Genomic DNA, 24,497 nt, shown 5'->3' with positions numbered 1-24,497 from the left:
TGTAGGTTAGATAGTGATATAATATAGTTGATAGTTTCCAGTGCAGGGTGTAGATAGTGTGATAGGAATTGCTGTTTCTCTGCTGTCTATACATACACGATACAGACACAGTGCTGTGATGTCGCAACAATATTTAGTGCACCAATCAGTAATATCTACTCAGACCTGATAAAATGTGAAGTTGCATGTATTGTGCAAAATATATGTGCATCATTAGTGCCGATTTGCTCAACTGCGAAAATGACTGAAGATCATGAATTCTAGAATTCGCTAATTTATCACGAATATTATGCGAAAAATTTGCTCCTGTCTTCTCTCTACCTGGCTAACAGGCATCCTGCTTGTGCATATTCTACACAATGCACACAATTCTTCTTTCAAATTCTAGCCGTTTCCTTTACTCTCCCTGGCAATAAGCTTAATTGATTTCTGACCCTGATTGATTTTTCACTTGACTCCCTAAGATTTTTTTCATTTCAGACACTGTAACACTCAACCACCCTCATTCACAGCCCAGCACAGAATGGAGTTCTGCTCGATCTGCTTTTGCACCTCCTTGCCTGCTGCAGCACTGATTGGCTCATCTAGGCTGTGTGTCAGCCTGAGCGCCAATTGGGGCAATCCCACCCCCCCACTTCCTCTCAGTGTCCTGTGAGACCCCTTCTTCCTCCCTAGTGCTTTTTTCCCACAGACATGCACTAAAATAACGCTAGACTGGTGCTGAAAAAATTTGCCGTCTGAAAAATAGCAAAGTTTGAACCAAACTGGTTTGCTCGTTCTTACTGTCAACTTGAATGGGTCCGTGATCCGTCCGTCCCACAAAAAGATAGAACAAATTCTATTTTTTTGCGGAACGGAAGCATGGATTGGAACCGTTCCGTGCTTTCGTTACATACAGCACCGCATCTCCGGATTTGCGGACCCGTTCAAGTTAATGGGTCCACATCTGTGATGCGGAATGCACACAGCTGGTTCCCCGTGTATTGTGGAACCGCCGTATGCGGCTCGCAATACGGCCTTGGGCTCACTACTGCCGTGTGAAAGAGGCTAGACTCCAATCTCTTTTTTTTAAACAAATTTTACTAAATTCTCTCATATCAAATATATATATAGTCACATACAATATACAGTTTTCAGGCCTGATTTTATAAGATATACTGTATGTGAATATCTAAATTAAAGTTTGAGTTGATTCATTAACATAGTAGTAAAATGCCACAGTAGACTTTTTACTAGTTTTACTTCCTTAGGACAAAGTACCTTGTCAGTTATGCATAGCTAAATTAATGTATATGTATGAAACATTATCACGGTCGGCGTGGCTATCACATACGTGACACAGAGGGAGGGAACGAGGAAGGCCCTGCCCAAGTGAGAGGGAAGATGGTGACCCCTGACTCACCTGGCGGCTGGCACCTGGCTGCCCTGACGTCCCTAGACGGGTTCCTCACCCGTACGCCGATCACGTGCCTAAAGCCCTGGCTTTCCCTGAGCTGAGCCCTAGATAGTGAACAGGGCGATGGGAACACTAGTCCGCACCACTAACTCTAAGGGAAAACACCAAGGGGAGGACAGACAACACAGACTCAACATATATTCCCAGGTGGGCGACAACAGGAGACAACAATAAGCCAAACAGGGATCCGGAGGGTAGCACACAGGAACGACAACCAGGATTAACCACTCCAGTGGGTCAGTATAGATGTCCAGGCAGGAAGCTTTATAACTGGCAACTAGAGAAGTGTGAGGGGAGAATATAAGGAGGTAGGGAGTGGCAGACAAGAAACAGCTGAGGAGGAGAAGCTACGGATCCCTGAGAGAGACAAAAAGGATAGCAAGGCAAACACAGAAAACAATCATAAAGAAACACCGTGATCTTTAGATATAGAGCGCGCAGCCACCCGCTGCGACTTCCTGACCCCGGGTATAACGGAGTCAGACGTGGCTCTTGATACCCTCGTGACAGTACCCCCCCTTTCACGAGGGGCCTCCGGACACTCAGGACCAGGTCTCTCCGGATGAGAGGCATGGAAAGTCTGAATTAACCTGTTGGCGTTTACCTCTGACGCTGGAACCCACATTCTTTCCTCGGGACCGTAACCCCTCCAATGCACCAGATACTGAAGAGAGCGGCGGACCCGACGAGAATCAACAATTCTGGCTATTTGAAACTCCAGATTACCATCCACAATAACCGGAGGAGGTGGCAGCGGCGATGGTTCTAGAGGTGGAACATACTTCTTGAGTAACGATTTATGGAAGACGTTATGGATCTTAAAAGTCTGAGGTAGCTCCAGGCGAAAAGCCACAGGGTTAATGACGGCTACTATTTTATAGGGACCAATGAACCTAGGACCCAGTTTCCAAGAAGGAACCTTCAACTTAATATTCCTAGTAGACAACCACACATAGTCATTCACTCCTAGGTCCGGACCTTGCGACCGTTTCTTATCGGCCATGCATTTATATTTACCACTCATCTTTTTCAAGTTAACTTGCACCTTCTGCCATACCGATGAAAGAGATGAAGAAAACCTTTCCTCTTCGGGAACCCCAGAAGACCCCCCCTCTTTGAAAGTACAAAATTGGGGATGAAAACCGTATGCACCAAGGAATGGTGACTTGCCAGTGGACTCCTGATAATGATTATTTATGGCAAACTCAGCTAACGGTAAATATGATGACCACAACTCTTGGTTTTCAGACACAAAACACCTTAAATATGTTTCTAGGTTTTGGTTGGTACGCTCAGTCTGTCCATTCGACTGAGGATGGAAAGCTGAGGAAAAGGACAAGTGAACCCCCAAACGGGAACAAAAAGCTTTCCAAAACTTAGAAATAAACTGGGTTCCCCGATCCGAAACCACATCGGAAGGGACCCCGTGAAGCTTCACGATTTCACTGATAAACACCTGAGCGAGAGTTTTAGCATTAGGAAGTGCGGGTAGCGCAATAAAGTGTACCATTTTGCTAAACCTGTCTACTACTACCAAGATAACTGTTTTACCCGCCGACAACGGTAAGTCAGTGATGAAATCCATTGACAGATGTGTCCATGGCCTATTGGGGATGAAAAGTGGCAATAAAGACCCTGCTGGACGTGTATGAGAGACTTTCGCGCGTGCACAAGTAGAACAAGTAGACACGAAATCCATTACATCCTGACGCAACCTTGGCCACCAAAAACGACGAGATAAAAGCTCCAAGGTTGCTTTACTACCCGGGTGTCCAGCAAGTGCCGAATTATGATGTTCTTTTAATAATTCAAGACGCAGGTTTAACGGTACAAACAATTTCTCTGAGGGGCAAGAGGCCGGGGCGTCCCCCTGAGCCTCTAACACCTTTCCCTCTAGAACAGAGTGTACAGCAGAGACAACCACTCCTCTTTGTAAAATAGGTACCGGATCACAAACATTACCCCCTCCAGGGAAACTACGAGATAATGCGTCTGCCTTGGTATTTTTTGCCCCAGGACGATAGGTGATTACAAAGTTAAATCTGGTAAAGAATAGCGACCACCTAGCTTGTCTAGGGGTGAGACGCTTAGCCGATTCTAGGTACAGAAGGTTCTTGTGATCCGTAATCACCGTGACGGGGTGGATTGCTCCCTCTAAGAAGTGACGCCACTCTTCAAGCGCCAGTTTAATCGCCAACAGTTCCCTATTTCCAATATCATAATTCTTCTCCGCAGAAGATAATTTTTTGGAAAAGAAAGCGCAAGGGCGCCATTTGCCAGGAGACGGACCCTGAGACAATACAGCTCCCACTCCCACCTCTGACGCATCTACCTCGACAATAAAAGGCTGGGAGACATCAGGTTGAATTAGAACAGGTGCCGAGGTAAACCTCTCCTTTAGAGAGGAAAATGCATCTTTAGCGGCGTCAGACCATTTGGAAAAATCCGTCCCTTTCCTAGTCATGTCGGTAAGGGGTTTAACGATCACTGAATAATTTTTAATGAACTTTCTATAGAAATTAGCGAAACCCAAAAACCGTTGTAGGGCTTTAAGGTTCTCAGGAAGATCCCAATCTAAAATTGCCTGGACCTTCCCAGGATCCATGCGGAAACCTGAAGCAGATAATAGATATCCCAGGAACTGTAATTCCATAACAGCGAAGACACATTTTTCAATTTTCGCATATAATTTATTTGTCCGTAGGACCTGCAGTACTTGCCTGACATGCACCTCATGTGTTTTCAGATCAGCCGAATAAATTAAGGTATCATCTAGGTATATGACTACAAACCTGCCGATGAGATGACTAAAAATATCATTAACGAAATGCTGGAAGACAGCAGGGGCATTGGTCAGACCGAAAGGCATAACTAGATTTTCATAATGCCCCTCAGGGGTGTTAAAAGCTGTCTTCCACTCATCCCCTTCCCTGATACGAATCAGATTGTAGGCCCCCCTAAGATCAAGTTTGGAGAACCACTTAGCACCCGCAATCTGATTAAAAAGGTCAGGAATGAGAGGAAGAGGGTATGGGTCACGGATGGTTATCTGGTTTAACTCACGGAAATCTAAGCAAGGACGCAGGCCCCCATCTTTCTTTTTAACAAAGAAAAACCCTGCAGCCACGGGTCAAGAAGAGGGTCTGATGTGTCCCTTAGCCAGACTCTCGGAGATATAATCTTTCATGGCTTGTCTCTCGGGACCCGAAAGATTATACAACCTGGACTTGGGTAATTTTGCCCCGGGAATCAGGTTAACCGGGCAATCATAAGGACGATGAGGTGGTAGTTTCTGACAACCCTTTTCAGAAAAAACGTCCTCAAAGTCCGAAATAAATGTAGGTAGGGAAGCTATGGAGGCGATTAAGCAATTGTTATTTAAGCAATTCTCTCTGCAATGCTCACTCCACTCCAATATCTCCCTGGCCTGCCAATCCACCACTGGATTGTGCGCTACCAACCAGGGAAGACCCAATACCACCGGAGAGGGAAGGCCCTCCAGAACGTAACATGAAAGACACTCATTATGGTGGTCCCCTACCCGAAGGTGTAAATTACGAACAATGTGGGTGAGGTTTCTCTGAGACAGAGGAGCAGAATCTATAGCGAATACGGGAATAGGTCTCTGCAGCGTACAGAGAGACAAACCCATAGTGCGGGCAAAATGGGCATCAATCAAGTTTACCCCTGCTCCACTGTCTAGAAAAACAGAAATAGACTCCGTCTTAACACCAAAAACAATGACCGCTGGTAACACAAATTGAGATGTTCGTATGGAGGAAACGTATACCCCCCGGCTGACATCCTCCGCACAGCCCGGGGTTAGTAGTTTTCCGACGGTCTTTTGTTTTTGAGAAAGGAGGGACAGACATTAATGAAATGACCCCTCCCCCCACAGAAAAAACAAGCCCCCCCCCCCCCCCCCTACGGCGAACCTCGGGAGGACGGACCTGACGAGAAGTTCCGCCTAGCTGCATAGGCTCATCTAAGTCAGTACAGGCTGACTGTTGCTTGGGAGAGGTAACCAATTGCTCCGGAATTTTCGATCTCTCCCTAAGACGTCTATCTATTCTGATAGAGAGGGACATAACAGCGTCAAGGGAAAGGGGTGTCTCATACAGCGCCAGTGCATCCTTAACCCTTTCAGATAACCCAGAGCAGAACTGACTCCTGAGAGCCGGGTCGTTCCACTGAGTATCCGTAGCCCACCTACGGAACTCTGAGCAATATTCCTCTGCTGACCGATCTCCCTGTAGGAGTCTCCGTAACTTCGACTCAGCCAGGGCGACTCGGTCAGGGTCATCATATATGAGACCCAAAGCCCCAAAAAATCCCTCCACTGACCGAAGAGCCTGAGAACCAGGGGGTAACGAGAACGCCCAGGATTGCGGATCCCCCTGAAGCAGGGAAATGACAATCCCTACCCGCTGTTCTTCATGACCTGAGGAGTAAGGGCGCAACTTAAAATATAATTTGCAGGCCTCACGGAACGTCGCAAATTTGTCCCTTCCCCCAGAAAATCTTTCGGGAAGAGCAACCTTGGGTTCAGTGACAACCTGGTTACCCATAGCAACCGCTGGGGGTGCGGTCTGCTGCATTTGCTGCTGTTGTTGGAGAACAGACGCCTTCAATCCTGCCACCTCCAAAGACAGGCTTTGAAGCTGTTCTGCCAAGGCATCATTAGGATCCATATTGGATTCTAAGTAGAGAGAGAGAAAAAAAAACCAAAAAATTAAAAAAATAATTTTTTTATTTTTATTTTTTTCCTCAAAAAGTAAGGGCCAGTTATAATATCACGGTCGGCGTGGCTATCACATACGTGACACAGAGGGAGGGAACGAGGAAGGCCCTGCCCAAGTGAGAGGGAAGATGGTGACCCCTGACTCACCTGGCGGCTGGCACCTGGCTGCCCTGACGTCCCTAGACGGGTTCCTCACCCGTACGCCGATCACGTGCCTAAAGCCCTGGCTTTCCCTGAGCTGAGCCCTAGGTAGTGAACAGGGCGATGGGAACACTAGTCCGCACCACTAACTCTAAGGGAAAACACCAAGGGGAGGACAGACAACACAGACTCAACATATATTCCCAGGTGGGCGACAACAGGAGACAACAATAAGCCAAACAGGGATCGGGAGGGTAGCACACAGGAACGACAACCAGGATAGATGTCCAGGCAGGAAGCTCTATAACTGGCAACTAGAGAAGTGTGAGGGGAGAATATAAGGAGGTAGGGAGTGGCAGACAAGAAACAGCTGAGGAGAAGAAGCTACGGATCCCTGAGAGAGACAAAAAGGATAGCAAGGCAAACACAGAAAACAATCATAAAGAAACACCGTGATCTTTAGATATAGAGCGCGCAGCCACCCGCTGCGACTTCCTGACCCCGGGTATAACGGAGTCAGACGTGGCTCTTGATACCCTCGTGACAAACATGAAGCAACAACGTTCCTTGTATAGTGTTAATGTAAATTAGGCCTCATGCACACGACCATTTCCCGGCTGTGGCCGTATTGCGACCCACAAACAACGGGTCTGCAATAAGCAGGCACCAGTCGTGTGCTCCCCAAATCACAGATGCGGACCCATTCACTTGATTTGAGCTGCAGTGCACAACGGAGGCACGGAACCCCCAGAAGCGATACAGAGTGCTTCCGTGGTGTTTCTGTCCATGCCTCCGCACCGCAAAAAAATAGAACATGTTCATGGACCCATTCAAGTTGAATGGGTCTTGATCTGTCCCGGCCGCCACACAGACGTTGCCCGTGCATTGGGGACTGCAAATTGTGGATTAGGTTAGTATCTAAATGAGGATTAGGTTAGTATCTGCAACTTAAACAAATGGAGACTGAGGTTGAAAATATAATGTACTGTAGGTATTAGGTTTGCAACCTTTCAGGCATTACATTACAGTAAAATAGTCTCATGGAAGTGCACTATGCATATTTTGACAAACACATTTTGCAGCATCTGTTGGTAATCACATTAATGCAAAATAAAATAAAAATTGGTTACATTTTTTTTACAACCTCTGGATATTTTACATGTACTTCTTTCATAACTAGTCTACTTGTTTTATACTGCTACTGTCAAAGCTACTAAGCCACCCACTGCTGTGGCAAATTATTTTATCATTCAAAAAGTTAATCGTTTGGTTTTTAATTGGAAGCTACTGGTGGAAGAATTTATTCTGTTTTTTCTTGATGTCAGTTCTGTATGTTGCCTTTGAGAGCATTTTACATTTGCTTCTCAATGATGTTTCACATTTCTCGTTGATGCTGGCAACAGATGGATGCACAAGATTAATTTTTATCCTTCTATCTTGGACTACATGTTTAAAACAAGGAAGGCATGTCCAATCTACGCTCCATTTTTGGTTCTCTGATTTGATCTAGGACCACCAGGGACTACTAGGAAATATCTTCTTTCATTATATGTAGCAGTAAATTGTTTCATGCTGTCAGAGTTAGAGCTGAAAATGTCTACTTAATAGGAAGTTTATGATTGCATATTCTAGAGGACTTCTAAATGCTTAATAATTTAACAAAATACAGAAAAATCTGCAGTGTTCTGGTCAAAGCTACTCAGAAGGTTAGTTAAGGTCAAGGTTGTTATCATAGAAATGCTTTCTAATTTTGTGTAGATTTCATAAGCACATATTAATGCTATATGTATATAATTAATATGTGCTTATGATATCTACATAAAATTTGAAATACACTATGGGGCACATTTATTAAGAGTGCATTTTAGATGCCAATTTTAACCCCTAAGCTGGCGGTGGTTCCACCGAAGTTATGAAGAGGTGGATTTGTACCTATGAAACTGACTGACCTGTTGCCTGTTGGCAGCTGAAGGCATCTGTGTTGGTCTTATGTTCATATGTGCCCGTGTTGATGAGAAGAATGATGTTTTAGTATCTGCAAATGAGCCTCTAGAAGCAACAGGGACATTGCCATTACATCTAGAAGCTCTGCATCTGGCCTTGGAAATCAAAGTGGAGAGGTCACAGCAGTTGCAGAGAATGCGGAGCCTCTAGTTGTAATGACAATGTCCCCATTGTTCCTATAGGATCATTTGCATACATTAAAACTTCATTTTTCTCTGATGCCTTCAGCTGCCAAGCACACCTGCAACAGGTCAGCCAGTTTAATAGGAACAAATCTACTGACAGATGCACTTTAAGTAGTATAATAATAGTTTACTGCATATATCGGTGTTTAAAAAACACTTATTGTTAATATTAAGGGGTAAGAGCTCTTAAACTAATATACAAGGGTATTAAAGGGGTTGTCTAGCCTCTTTTAAGTGATGGCCTCTCCTCAGGACTTCCTTAGGCCATCAGTGACCAGAGCAGCGCTGCAGTTGCAATCACTGTCTACTACAATAATGACAGTGCTGTGGAGTTCTGATGACATAGCTACACAGAACATGCTGCGGGCTGTCGGACCCCCGGCGATAAGCTAGTGATGGACTATCCTAAAAATAGGACAGACAACCCCTTTCAAGGGAAGTCGTCAACAATTCATGATGTCCAGATTAAAGTAGTGACAGACATGCTAATTTCAGTGTGTGTCACTAATGAGATAACAGTAAATGGTTGCGGAGAACCAACATTTTTATTAATACAGCCCAAGCCTGGAAAAGGATCAAGGCTGCCAGAGAAGAGTCACAGCTATATATGATCTTCTTTTGCAACCCACTTACTGGAAATTTTCAAGGGAGAAAACTGCAGGAAAGCAGGAGATATAACTGTGACTCTTCTCCAGCAGCCATGACTCTTTTCCATGCCTAGGCTGCAATGATTATAAAGGTGGTTTTCAGCAGCCTTTTATTTTTAGCTTATGGGTGACACACCTCACGTCCCACATTTGACAATTTACATGATTGAGCCTATGTTAAAGTAATTATTTCTGATAACAAGACATCTCTTTGGCTTCCATTTAATATAAAGCTGTTCCATTTTGTTAATTTATCTACTAGTTATTGTAAAATGTATTGTGACTACTACAGTGTGTTGTTTTTTTTTCCGGATAAGCCCTTAAAAGGGTTGTCCAGCTGGAACAGCTGAGCAGGCATTTCATGTGTGTTGAGAGGCGTTAAAGTTATTCACAAATGCAGTAGTTTAAGAGTTTGTCTAAAATTGGAAAGTGATGTCCATGGGACTGGATATGGTTTAAGCAAAACACACACACACACTGCCATAGTAGTTCATTTTAGTCTAGACTCTAAGGTTCAAATTAAATAAGATGTGTCTCCAGAATGTTCTCTGGGCTCTGGTTCTGGAAAATAGGTATTTGCAAACCAGGTCGCACAGGACCAACCAGTTTTTAAAGGGGTTGTATAACTTCAGGAAATGACATTTATCATGTAGAGAAAGTTAATACAAGACACTTACTAATGTAATGTGATTGTCCATATTGCCTCCTTTGCTGGCTGAAGAAGCCTGTTTAGGTGAAACTGCAGTGGGTGTAGGAGGCTGTGGGGTCGACGCGCCACACACGGTAGTACAGCAAACTTTCTGATACTTATGCTTAGTCTTTCTGACTTTCCAGTGCTTACATTCAAGTTTTTTTTACCTGGAAATACTTCAATGTGCTGGTGACAGTTTATGTATACTACATTACCTTTGCTGCTACTGGTGTGGCTCTCTGACTCTGCGGCCCCCTCTTCATTTGTCCTCGCTTTGTGGGTTTTCATTTGCTGCTAATTCTCACAGTTTGTTTTATGTGGTTTTGTCATATTTAATAAAAACATTTTACTATTTTCAATACGGAGGTTGTGTTTACTTGATATTGGTTATGGTCCTTTGCTGGCTGGATTCATTTTTCAATCACATTATACACTGTTCATTTCCATGGTTACGACTACCCTGCAATCCAGCAGTGGTGGCCATCTTTGCGCACTATAGGAAAAAAAAGCCAGCCTCTCTGGTGGCCGAGACTGTGGAAGTGCACATAGGATGGTTCTATTTTTGTATAGTGTGCAAGCACGGCCACCAGTGCTGGATTGCAGGATGGTCATAACCATGGAAATGCACAGGGTATAATGTGATGGAAAAATGAATAAGGACAGCAAAGGAGGCAATATGGACAATCACAATTAGGGTTGAGCGAACCCGAACTATAAAGTTCGGGTTCGTACCGAACTTTAGGTTTTTTGGACCCCGGACCCGAACCCGAACATTTCCGTAAAGGTTCGGGTTCGGTGTTCGGCGCTTTCTTTGTGCTTTTTGAAAGGCTGCACAGCAGCCAATCAACAAGCGTCATACTACTTTCCCCAAGAGGCCATGACAGCCATGCCTACTAATGGCATGGCTGTGATTGGCCAGAACAGCATGTGACCCAGGCTCTATATAAGCTTGAGTCACATAGCGCTGCACGTCACTCTGCTGTTACAAGTGAGAATAGGAGAAAATCTAACTCAGCGATCTACCTAGAAATAGTTGTGTGGGTGCAGGACACAATCGTTTTACCCTGCCCTGACCAAAAGAAAATAACTTTTATAATTCTGTTAGTCAGGTGGGTGGCGGCGGCGGCGGACATTTTATGCAAGCTCAGTGCACCAGCACTGCATCTGAGCTTTTGGGAAATTGCAAATCACCATTTTTTTTTGACAAACTACAACATCTGGATTAGTCAGTGTGCAATTTAAGGTAGAAATACACCCATCCATTTCTGGGGTTTGAAAAACACACAATTTTTTTAAAAAAACAGTATTTTCCAGATCTGCAAGTGTTAAATTCAAGTTTAATATATTGAAAAAAACGTAAAACGTACAGCGGCTCACCCCCGTTCCGTATGGATAGGTGCTCACCCTCCGGTCCTACCCTCAGGACCCACAAAAGGTAATGGCAATATAGAAAAGTGAGGGGGCACTCCAAGACGGGATAACTAGATAATATAGATATTTATTAATATATTAAGAACACACCCTTAAAACCATTAAAACATACATAAAACACATATGCAAAACGTCACTGGTATGGTCCCGACTTCAATCTGTATGAAATTATTATTGCAATGGTGAAGGCAGATTGAATGTCCCAATCATATGTTGCAACAGTGTAGCCAATGACATTGAGGCAATAGTGGTACTAATCAATGACGGCCCTGTGGCCCAGTCCTATTGGGGCAATGGTGATGGTAATGTCCCTTAATCCGATGTTCTGGACAAGCAAAGGTATGTGCCAAATTTGGAGACTGAACTCCAGCTACTTACAGTCTCTCGTCGCTTCCAGTGTTGCGGTCTTACCCTTCCTGGCTGACTCTCCGCAGCGCTGGTTTCCAGGCGGCCGTACACTCACAGCGTCTCACGTGGTGTACTCGGCCAAGACGTGGCGTCCCACGTGACCTGGTTACCTGGGGTGCCGGCTAGACGCTGGGTTGATACTTGCTAGACGCTGGGTTTATACAGACGCGTTTCAGGGTCATACACCCCTTCCTCAGTGGCCACTGAGGAAGGGGTGTATGACCCTGAAACGCGTCTGGCAAATACCGAGTGAGCGTGGATTCCTGGAAAGAGCAAGAAAGCTTTCTACAACAAAGACAAAGACATCGCTACACGAGATTCTTCACCGGCATAGAACCGGAGCTCAAGTCGCATACCAGTGACGTCAACCCAGCGTCTAGCCGGCACCCCAGGTAACCAGGTCACGTGGGACGCCACGTCTTGGCCGAGTACACCACGTGAGACGCTGTGAGTGTACGGCCGCCTGGAAACCAGCGCTGCGGAGAGTCAGCCAGGAAGGGTAAGACCGCAACACTGGAAGCGACGAGAGACTGTAAGTAGCTGGAGTTCAGTCTCCAAATTTGGCACATACCTTTGCTTGTCCAGAACATCGGATTAAGGGACATTACCATCACCATTGCCCCAATAGGACTGGGCCACAGGGCCGTCATTGATTAGTACCACTATTGCCTCAATGTCATTGGCTACACTGTTGCAACATATGATTGGGACATTCAATCTGCCTTCACCATTGCAATAATAATTTCATACAGATTGAAGTCGGGACCATACCAGTGACGTTTTGCATATGTGTTTTATGTATGTTTTAATGGTTTTAAGGGTGTGTTCTTAATATATTAATAAATATCTATATTATCTAGTTATCCCGTCTTGGAGTGCCCCCTCACTTTTCTATATTGCCAAGTTTAATATATACAGCTTTCATATTCTGTTACCAATAAAAATACTTTTTTGGTAATCTACAACATCTGTATTAGTCAGTGTGCAATTTAAGCTAGAAATACACCCATCATTTTCTGGGGTTTGAAAAACCCACTTATTTTTTTAAAAAACAGTATTTTCCAGATCTGCAAGTGTTAAATTTAAGTTTAATATATACAGCATTCATATTTTGTTACCAAAAAAAGACTTTTTTGGCAATCTACAACAGCTTGATTAGTCAGTGTGCAATTTAAGCTAGAAATACACCCATCATTTTCTGGGGTTTGAAAAACACACTTTTTGACATCTGTATAGTGTTGAGCGCGAATATTCGAATAGCGATTTTTTTTAGCGAATATCGGCACTTAGCTAATTCGCAAATATTTTTAATATAGTGCTATAAATTCGCTATTTCGAATCTTCTTTTTTTTTTATTGTTATATTTTTTTCTTTCCCACTTCCCAAAAGTAGTTCTTACCTGTCCTTAGGATTCCTGGCTTCCTGGCTGCTCCAGTCAGTGCCCGTTGCCGCTTCTAACCAACTTCCATGCTCATGGAGCGTCCCCATCACCATGGGAATGCCTCCATACTAGAATGTACTGTCGGATTTGAGAATTACGTTGAAATCGCAATGCGATTAATATTACTTGAAGAAATCGCATTACGATTTCAACTTAGCACTGCTATATTCCATATTCGTTAATTCTAGCCTAGAATTAACAAAGTTAACGAACGAATATGGAATATAGCAGTGTTAAGTTGAAATCACAATGCGATTAATATAACTTGAAGTAATCACATTACAATTTCAACTTAGACCTGGTTTACTATGGTTGGCTTGGTAGAATTAGCGAAGATGACAAATATGACGAATGTATTCGTCATATTCCTCAAAACGAAGTTAACGAAATATTCTCCATCTTCGTTTTAGCTCCATATTCGTCAACTTCGCCAATTCTAGAAATCAAATAGGAAAGTTGACTATAGAGACAGCTGTGTTTAAATCGCTATGCGATTATATTACTTAGCTTTTTTTTAAATAAATAGAATCATTATAATACTTGATAATTATTATAATTATTCTATTTATTAAAAAAAAAAAGCAAAGTAATAAAATCGCATAGCGAATTAAACAGCTGTCTCTATAGTCAACTTTCCTATTTAATTGCTAGAATTAGTGAAGTTGATGAATATGGAGCTAAAACGAAGATGGAGAATATTTCTTTATCTTCGTTTTGAGGAATATGACGAATACATTTGTCATATTCGTCATCTTCGCTAATTCTAGATATCAAACCAATAGGACAGTTGCATTAAGTTAAAATCACAATACGCGATTATTTAAATCGCATATTAATCGCGATAACTAGAATAATGATGAATATTCGATGAATATGAGACGAATATTGTAGCGAATATTCGCAAATTTCGTCGAAATCGAATATGCCAGCTTCCGCTCAACACTACATCTGTATTAGTCAGTGTGCAATTTAAGGTAGAAATAAACCCATCTTTTTCTGGGGTTTAAAAAATACACAATTTTTTTCAAAAAACTGTATTTTCCAGATCTGTAAGTGTGAAATTCAAGTTTAATATATACAGCTTTCATATTCTGTTACCAAAAAAACACTTTTTTGGCAATCCACAACATCTGGATTAGTCAGTGTGCAATATAATCTAGAAATACACCCATCATTTTCTGTGCTTTAAAAAACACACTTTTATTTTCAAAAAACAGTATTTTCCAGATCTGCAAGTGTTAAATTCAAGTTTAATATATACTTTCATATTTCTGTTACCAAAAAAACTCAATTTTGGCAATCTACAACATCTTGATTAGTCAGTATGCAATTTAAGCTAGAAATACACCCATCATTTTCTGGGGTTTGAAAAACACACTTTTATGACAAAAAACACAATTTTTAGGCCTTGCAGCATCAGCACGTGTGAAATTACAGGCTTATATACTGCTGTCAAATTCAGTTGTTAAACAAACACTCGTTTGGGCACAAAAAATTTAGTTGCCAGCCTTTGATGCAGATGTCATTGTGAGATACACCCTTAATACATTTGGGTTACATTCAGAGATTTTAAATACCGCCATTTGGTGCACCAATATTGAATTCAGACCTACACTGGTTCAGGCCGTGTGAGATACCCCCTCTACATACAGGGGTTTGAATCAGGGATTTGAAATACAGCCATTTAAAATACAGCCATTTAGGGCAAATAAATATTTACTTCAGGCCTACACTGGTTCAGGCCCTGAGAAACTCCCTCTACATACAGTGGTTTGATTCAGGGATTTTAAATACAGCTATTTGAAATACAGCCATTTTGTGCAAAGATATATTTACTTCAGGCCTACACTGGTTCAGGCCCTGTAAGATACCCGCTTTACATACAAGGGTTTGAATCAGGGATTTGAAATACAGCCATTTGAAATAGACATTTTGTGCAAAGATATATTTACTTCAGGCCTACACTGGTTCAGGCCCTGTGAGATACTCCCTCTACATACAGGGGTTTGATTCAGGTATTTGAAATACAGCCATTTAAAATACAGCCATTTTGTGCAAAGATATATTTTCTTCAGGCCTACACTGGTTCAGGCCCTGTGAGATACTCCCTCTACATACAGGGGTTTGATTCAGGTATTTGAAATACAGCCATTTAAAATACAGCCATTTTGTGCAAAGATATATTTTCTTCAGGCCTACACTGGTTCAGGCCCTGTTAGATACCCCCTCTACATACAGGGGTTTGAATCAGGCATTTGAAATACAGCCATTTGAAATACAGCAATTTTGTGCAAAGATATATTTACTTTAGGCCTGCACTGGTTCAGACCGTGTGAGATACCCCCTTTACATACAGGGGTTTGAATCAGGCATTTGAAATACAGCCATTTGAAATACAACCATTTTGGGCAAAGAAATATTTACTTCAGGCCTACACTGGTTCAGGCCCTGTGAAATACCCTATCCAAATACAGGGGTTTGAATCAGGGATTTGAAATACAGCCATTTGAAATACAGCCATTTTTGGGCAAAGAAATATTTACTTTAGGCCTACACTGGTTCAGGCCCTGTGAGATACTCCCTCTACATACAAGGGTTTGTTTCAGGGATTTGAAATACAGCCATTTGAAATACAGCCATTTTGTGCAAAGATATATTTACTTCAGGCCTACACTGGTTCAGGCCATGTGAGATACTCCCTCTACATATAGGGGTTTGATTCAGGGATTTGAAATACAGCCATTTGAAGTACAGCCATTTTGTGCAAAGATATATTTACTTTAGGCCTACACTGGTTCAGACCGTGTGAGATACTCCCTCTACATACAGGGGTTTGAATCAGGCATTTGAAATATAGCCATTTGAAATACAGCCATTTTTGTCAAATAAATATTTACTTCAGGCCTATACTGGTTCAGGCCCTGTGAGATACTACCTCTACATACAAGGGTTTGATTCTGGGATTTGAAATACAGCCATTTTGTGCAAAGATATATTTACTTCAGGCCTACACTGGTTCTGGCCCTGTGAGATACCCCCTCTACATACAGGGGTTTAAATCAGGGATTTGAAATACAGCCTTTTGAAATACAGCCATTTTGTGCAAAGATATATTTACTTCAGGCCTACACTGGTTCAGACCGTGTGAGATACTCCCTCTACATACAGGGGTTTGAATCAGGGATTTGAAATACAGCCTTTGAAATACAGCCATTTTGTGCAAAGATATATTTACTTCAGGCCTACACTGGTTCAGACCGTGTGAGATACTCCCTCTACATAGAGGGGTTTGAATCAGTCATTTCAAATAAAGCCATTTCAAATACAGCCATTTTGGGCAAATAAATATTTACTTCAGGCCTACACTGGTACAGGCCCTGTGAGATACCCCCTCTACATACAGGGGTTTGAATCAGGCATTTGAAATACAGCCATTTGAAATACAGCCATTTGAAATACAGCCATTTTGTGTAAAGAAATATTTAATTTAGGCCTACACTGGTTCAGACCATGTGAGATACACCCTTTACATACTGTCGTTCTATTCTACTATTAATTAAACACCCATTTAGGGCAAGATCCTAAAATCGAAAAATATGAGGAGAGCGTCAAATAAGGGACGTGGCCCAGGTCGTGGTGCTGTTGGTGGAGCTCCTGTTGCAGGGAGAGTATGTGGTCGATCTGTGCTAGCTACACGCACAAGTGAAACCACTTCCTCAGGTGTGAGTAGGCGACAAAACCTGCAGCGGTATTTGGTCGGGCCTAATGCTGCTCTACGAATGGCAAGGCCTGAACAAGTACAGGCAATAGTAGATTGGGTTGCTGACAGTGGATCCAGTTCCTTCACATTGTCTCCCATCCAGTCTCCTGCTGAAAGACCACAGTTGGCACCTGCAGCCAATGTCCATCAGTCTTTCACCTCACCACATTGCAAATAAACCAAGCAGTCTGACCCCCAAGTCATGCAGCAGTCTATTCTGCTTTTTGATAACTCTGTTAGCAGGGTTTCCCAGGGACATCCACCTAGCCCTGCCCCAGAAGTGGAAGAGATTGAGTGCACCGATGCCCAACCACTTATCTTTCACGATGAGTACATGGGAGGACCATCGCAGCACGTTTCAGATGATGACGAAACATAGGTGCCAACTGCTGGGGCTTTCGAAAGTGTGCAGACTGACAAGGAAGGCAGGGGTGAAGACTCGGTGGAAGATGATGAGGTCCTCGTCCCCACATGGAATCAAGTTCATGCGAGTGACCGATGTAGTTAGGAGGAAGAGGCGGTGGTCGCACAGAGCCACCAGCACAGCAGAAGAGGGAGCAGGGTGAAAAAGCGGAGTGGCCTTCCTCTAGACAGTACGCCTCCTACTGCCCACCGCAGTAAGGGACCGAGCACACCAAAGCCAGCTCCAAGGAGTTCCCTGGCGTGGCAATTCTTCAGACAATGTGCTGATGACAAGACACGAGTGGTTTGCACGCTGTGCAATCAGAGCCTGAAGCGAGGCATAAACTTTCTCAACCTGAGCACAACCTGCATGACCAGGCATTTAAGTGCAAAGCACAAGCTGCAGTGGAGTAGACACCTCAAAAACCAAGAAAGGTCTCTGGCTTCTCCTGCTTTCTCTTCTGCTGCAGTCGCGGCCTCTTCATCCACCTCTGGAGTGACAGTGCCACCTGGCACCCCGCAAACAGAGGATCTGCCAGCAACCCCAACACCTGGGTCACCAAGCATCTCCACAATGTCCTCAGCTCTCCATATGCCAAACGCTGGAGAGTAAGAGGAAGTACCCCCCTAACCACCCGTGATCCTTAGCCCTAAATGCCAGCATTTCTAAATGACTGGCCTTTGAAATGCTGTCATTCCGTCTGGTGAAGACGGATAGTTTTAAAGGCCTTATGGCGGTGGCTGCCCCACAGTACGTCGTGCCCAAATGCCACTACTTTTCAAGGCGAGTCATCCCTTCCCTGCACAATTAAGTAGGGGACAAAATCAGGTGTGCACTGCTCAACGCCATCTGTGGAAAGGTGCACCTGACTACGGATACGTGGACCAGTAAGCACGGTCAGGGCAGTTATATCTCCATAACAGCACACTGGGTAAATGCAGTGGCGGCTGGGCCTGAGGCAGATAGCAGTTTGGCGCATGTCCTTCCACCACTGAGGATTGCAGGGTGCTTCAGTTTGCCTCCTGTTGCTTCCTCCTCCTACTCTGCTTCCTCATCCTCTACCAGCTCCTCATCCGGTCAGCGTAACACCTTCACCACCAACTTCAGCACAGCCAGGGGTAAACGACAGCAGGCAGTTTTAAAACTTATCTGTTTGGAGGACAAACCCCACACCGCGCAGGAGCTGTGGATGGGCCTTGAACAACAGACCGATAAGTGGTTTGGGCCAGTCAGCCTCAAGCCCAGCCTGGTGGTGTGCGATAATGGGCGAAATCTCATAGCAGCTCTGGGACTAGCCGGTTTGACGCACATCCCTTGCCTGGCACATGTGCTGAATTTGGTGGTGTTGAGATTCCTTAAAACTTACCCCGATATGTCAGAGCTGCTGCATAAAGTGCACGCTTTTGGCGTTCTTACCCTGCTGCTGGTCGCCTGTCAGCGCTGCAGCATAACTTCGGCCTTCCCGCTCACCGCCTCATATGCGACGTGCCCACAAGGTGGAACTCCACTTTGCACATGCTGGCCAGATTGTGTGAGCAGCAGCAGGCTATAGTGGAGTTTCAGCTGCAGCATGCACGGGTGAGTCGCTGGGCGGAACAGCACCACTTCACCACCAATGACTGGGCCTCCATGCGAGACCTGTGTTCCTTGTTGCGCTGTTTCGAGTACTCCACCAACATGGCCAGTGCTGATAACGCCGTTCTCAGCGTTACTATCCCACTTCTATGCCTCCTTGAAAAAACGCTCCTGGCGATGAAGGAAGAGAATATGGCAAAGGAGGAGGAAGAGGGATAATTTCGTAGGGTTTCCAGCCAGTCATTCCCAAGTGGCTCCGAGGGTGGGTTCCTGCACCCACAAACCCAAGGTACACAATTGTCCAGCCAGGGCACAGTTTTGGAGGATGAGGAGGTGGACGAGGAGGAGGAGGAGATGGAGGAGGAGGATCCATGTTCATAGCAGGGTGGCACCCAGACCAGCTCATGGCCATCAGTGGTGCGTGGATGGGGGGATACAGAGGACACAGACGATACACCTCCCACAGAGGACAGCTTTTCATTGTCTCTGGGAAGCCTGGCACACATGAGCAATTACATGCTACAGTGTCTCCGCAACAACCGCTGAGTTGCCCACATTCTAACTTGTGCTGATTACTGGGTGGCCACGCTGATGGATCCCCGTTACAAGGACAACGTATCGTCCTTAATCCCGTTACTGGAGTGTGATCATAAGATGCACGAATACAAGCGCACGCTGGTAGACGAGCTGTTGGTGGCATTCTCACCTGACAGCGGGGGCACAGTGGATGCACAAGGCGAAGGCAGATGACGAGAAAGAGGTCGCCAACGCACCTGGGGCACCGCCAGCACCTCAGAAGGCAGGGTTATCATGACCGAAATGTGGAAAAGCTTTGTCTGCAAGCCGCAACAACCAGCACCACCAGCTGATATGGAACGTCTTAGCAGGAGGCAGCATTTCACCAACATGGTGGAGCAGTATGTGTGCACACGCCTACACGTACTGAATCACGGGTCTGCCACCTTCAACTTATGAGTTTCCAAAGTGGGCACATGGCCTGAGCTTGCCCTTTACACCTTGGAGGTGCTGGCCTGCCCTGCAGCCAGTGTATTATCAGACTTTGTGTTTAGTACGGCAGGGGGCGTCATCACAGACAAGCTCAGCCGCCTGTCCACAGCCTGTACCTTGTGCAGAATAGACATGTATACCGGCACTAAGCAACCATTGTTATAATGCAGCGCAATTGCTCATGTTTGTATTTTGGATATTTCACACTCTTTTGGAGTGTACCTTAATTTTACTAAATTAAATTAAAACCAAAATCCTGTTTTGGCTATCTTGTCCTCCTCCACCGCCGCTTCCACCTACTCCGCTACGTCCACCCCCTCCTCAAACTCCTACTCCATATGGAACTCCACCTCATAAATCCATATTTTTTTTGTACGTGTTTTATTTTATATCATTTCACTAATTTGTAATTTACATATTCGGGTGAAATTCACCAATTTTTGGATGTATAGTACCACTGCTATACCTAGTAGACCGGAAAAAAAAAAAAAAAAAATTGTCAGTTACACTTTATGGTGAAATTAACACATTTTTGGGTGTATAGTACCACTGCTATACCTAGTAGACAGGTTAAACCAAAAAATAATAATTGTCATTTACTTTTTTGGGTTAAATTAACCAATTTTTGGGTGTTTAGTACCACTGCTATACCTAGTAGACAGGTTAAAAAATAATAATAATTGTCAGTTACATTTTATGGTGAAATTAACAAATTTTTGGGTGTATAGTACCACTGCTATACCTAGTTGACAGCTTAATAAATTTCAATAATTTTTCTGTTACATTCTTGGGTTGACATTATACAATTTTAGATGTGAATAAACACCTGCTCTGCATAGGTGACAGGGAATAAAATTTAATAAATTATTCAGTAATTAATGCGCACCAAATCCTTTCTTTCAATGCTTTATATTTGAAAAGTTGTCACATTTTCATGCTTTAATAATTTCTCCCATATTTCAATTCTAATTTTAAATTTATAAAAATGAATCCTCCCTTGGATGTGGTCTCTCTTTCTCACGCTCCTTCTCTGGCCTGGAACCCTGATTCCCCGCCACCGGTGATCATCATGGTAGGCGCATAAAAGAACATCGAAAGTTGATAGAGCAGATATCAAATTGGATGGTGAACATCACGGGGACGTGCGACATGGTGGGGCAGTAAGTGTGCACACGCCTACACGAATTGACTGACAGCCCCTGCAACTTCTGAGTCTCCAAATTGGGCACATGGCCTGAGCTTGCCCTTTACCCCTAGGAGGTGCTGGCCTGCCCTGAAGCCAGTGTATTGTCTGAACATGTGTTTAGCATGACTGGAGGGGGTTATCACAGGTTATATTTCCCCATAATTTGGGGTGTACCCTAATTTTTTTAATTAAATTTAAAACCAAAAACCAGTGTAAGCTACCTCCTCCTCCACCGCCGCTTCCACCTACACCGCCACATCCACCGCCTCCTCAACCTCTATACTCCATATGGACCTGGTCCTCCTAGATCAAGATTATTTTTTTATTTTTTTTTACGTATTTTATGTTATTTAAAGTCATTTCCCTATCCACATTTGTTTGCAGAGCACTTGCCATGGTATTAACCACATGTTGACGCCATTTGTGGCCCTCTAGCCCTTTCCATGACATTTTTACAGCCATTTTAGTGCTCAAAAGTTCCGTTCCCCATTGACTTCAATGGGGTTCGGGGTCAAGTTCGGGTCCCGAATTCGAACTTTTTTCCGAAGTTCGGCCAAACCCGCCGAACCCGAACATCCAGGTGTCCGCTCAACTCTACTCAACACTAATTAAAATGTGAAAAAATTTGTGTTAGGCATTCTTTTAATTTTCCTTAGGCTACAGGAAAATTAGCAACAGAAATGTCTCTCAAAATACAAAATAATGTTGCTGATTACTAAATGTGAAGCATAAAGGCTACTTTACATTGGCCGATGCACAGGCAGTTATTAGGACCAAAGTGAACAATTGCCTGATCATCAGTCAAGATGATAGCTGCATTTGAATGCCATAATCATTTCCTCTTCATGCCCATAGAGATTAATTTAGTCAGAAGCAGATTTCTGTTTACACAGGGCAGTGTGCTACAGATGAATGATTATTTAATGTGTTGCATCAAAGTTAAACATACATATTTGTTCTTTTATTATATTGTGTGATAATCTGACCATGTTAAAAGGCTTTAAAACATGTGTATTCTTACACCCACATTATGGTGAAAAATTCAGCCCTGATCACAGTTGCAATGACCTAAATTAGTTTGACTTAAAACAAGTTAGTTCAGATAATTAAACCCATGATTTGGCTGGGATTTGCAGACATAATATGGTTGTGTGATACTGATCTTGCTCTAATTTTTTTGTCTAAGTCTACAGGTACATGATTATTTTTATGTTTTGATATATTTTACTATAAATGATATACCACTCTGTAGTGAGATTTCCTGTTTATTATAGAATCCTTTACTGTAAGAGCAGTGAGACTATGGAACTCTCTGCCTGAGGAGGTAGTGATGGTGAACTCACTAACAGACTTCAAAAGGGACCTAGATGTATTTCTGGAGTGTAATAATAATATTACAGGTTATAGTTACTAGATTTTTTGAGAAGGGTCATGCAGGCTGAAATGGATGGATCTACAGTATGTCTTGTTTCAAACAATTTAACTACAGTAGTTACTATCTTGACTTTTGTATTTTATTATAACTATACATTTAAAAGGCGCACATCTTTGCTTAATTGTATAACTTTTACAAACAGGATTTAAGTCAGAGTTCCTGTATCTCAAAACTCTATTTACTGTAGATATTCATCAAATCAAACACTGACAGCACAACCCAGGATCAGCACAGTATTTGCAGTTGTCTCAATCGTTGCTGGGCTAAGGTCAAAAGGGTCAATTTGTCTACTGGGGCATATATCAGTTTGCAAATTGGGAACAGTAGAAGGGAATGTTTGGAATACATTAGTTTCTTGTTACTCTGTTTACCTTTCCCGCCAGAATTTGTTCTTGAGAAAAATATTTTTAACCTTGGCTTCAGAAAATAACTTATGGTTTTTGAGATAATGGATGGATGTTGCTAATGAAAGTTGCTTCTAAAGGAATATTTAAAACAAGGTAACAAAATACAAAGGCGGGGGATTTATCATAGTCTGGCGGCATAGGCTGGTCTATTATAACCAGGTGTGCTGATGAATGCTGCACCTAATTTATGACAAGGTTTACGTCTCATCATAAATTAGGCACAGCATCCAACAGTCCGTGGTCCTGAACTGAAATCTCTGGCTGGCATAGATATTTTTTTTTTTGCGCAGTTGGCTTTTCTCCATCTTTCGCACAACTTTTTTTGAAAAAGAGGTATTTACGCCAGTTTTCTGGCCTGTGTTCTTCTAAATGTTGCGCAAGTGGCCTTTAAAAAGTTGTAAACATGCAGTTTGCAACTTTTTCATGCTACAAAACTGGCTTATTCAAATTATATATCTGCTCCAAGGAGAGGGCCATGCATTCACATGACAAGAGGGAAGATGCACAGATGACAAACAGAACTTGAAATGCAGGTTGAGATTGCTAGTCATATGAAGGTAGTAATGGCATTAATAGCAATTAAATACTGTTATTTGCAGAGAGTTTGCTAATGAAAGAAATAGCAACATATGACTACAAAAATGGAAAGATAGAAAGTGCAGACAATTAGAGGTCCTAATAATAATAATAAACATCAAATTTAAGTCCAGGTGAACTCACTTAGGGTATGCCTGGAACAGTGTTACATTTGCATTGTGTGCATAACAAGATTGCTCATATTAGCAATATGGTAGAACCTAAGGTTTCCATGCTTTTGTAAATTTTTATTGACTTGAAACTGGCTAATACTACATCTGGTTCACTTTTTCTATCAAGTTAATTCTTTATAAATAGGAGTTTTGCACAACCATTTTAGTGTTTAAAGGTGTTTATTTGTACCCTACTACACTTTTGTAAACCATGTGAGTGGTATTAATTTTGTGTTTGTTTTGGTGAAAGTGATGCTGAAATTCCTCTTCCAAGCTGCTTTGCGCAATAGAAGACTGTGGGAAACTTTTGACTGGCGTTTGAAGGGTCAGGTGTAATTAGGCAGATATCAAGCCATCATGGTTCTTGTTTACAGTGAACAGTTCTTGCATTGTAGGAAAGGCAAAGATTTTTGTATTAGAAAAAAATTAAACTAACTGGGGGCATTTGTATCTTTAACTGCTTCGGACATAGATCTATGTTACAGAAGAGACCAATATCATGGACTAACATGAAGCATGGCTAGTGACATAGTTGCATTAGTTAACAGGGTTGTCCCATTAAGGCAACTTGCCCCCTATCCTCAGGAGAGGGGGGAAGTGCCTGATCGGTGGGTATTCGATTGCTGGTGCCTACATCAATCAAAAGATTGGAGGTCTGTGCTCTCCAGTGGGTGCCTCCTGCTACTCCATTTAACTCTATGAGACTTCTGCAGACAGCAGAGTACAAATGTTTGGTTATCTCCTCTATTCCCATGTAGCTGAATGGCGGGACAGCATGCATGTGTGACTGCACTCAAACATGGGAGCACAGGCCCCTATGATTGTGATC

Source organism: Bufo bufo, chromosome 3, assembly GCF_905171765.1.
Source record: "Bufo bufo chromosome 3, aBufBuf1.1, whole genome shotgun sequence".
NCBI lineage: Eukaryota > Metazoa > Chordata > Amphibia > Anura > Bufonidae > Bufo > Bufo bufo.
Note: the sequence above shows the minus strand (reverse complement) of the source record.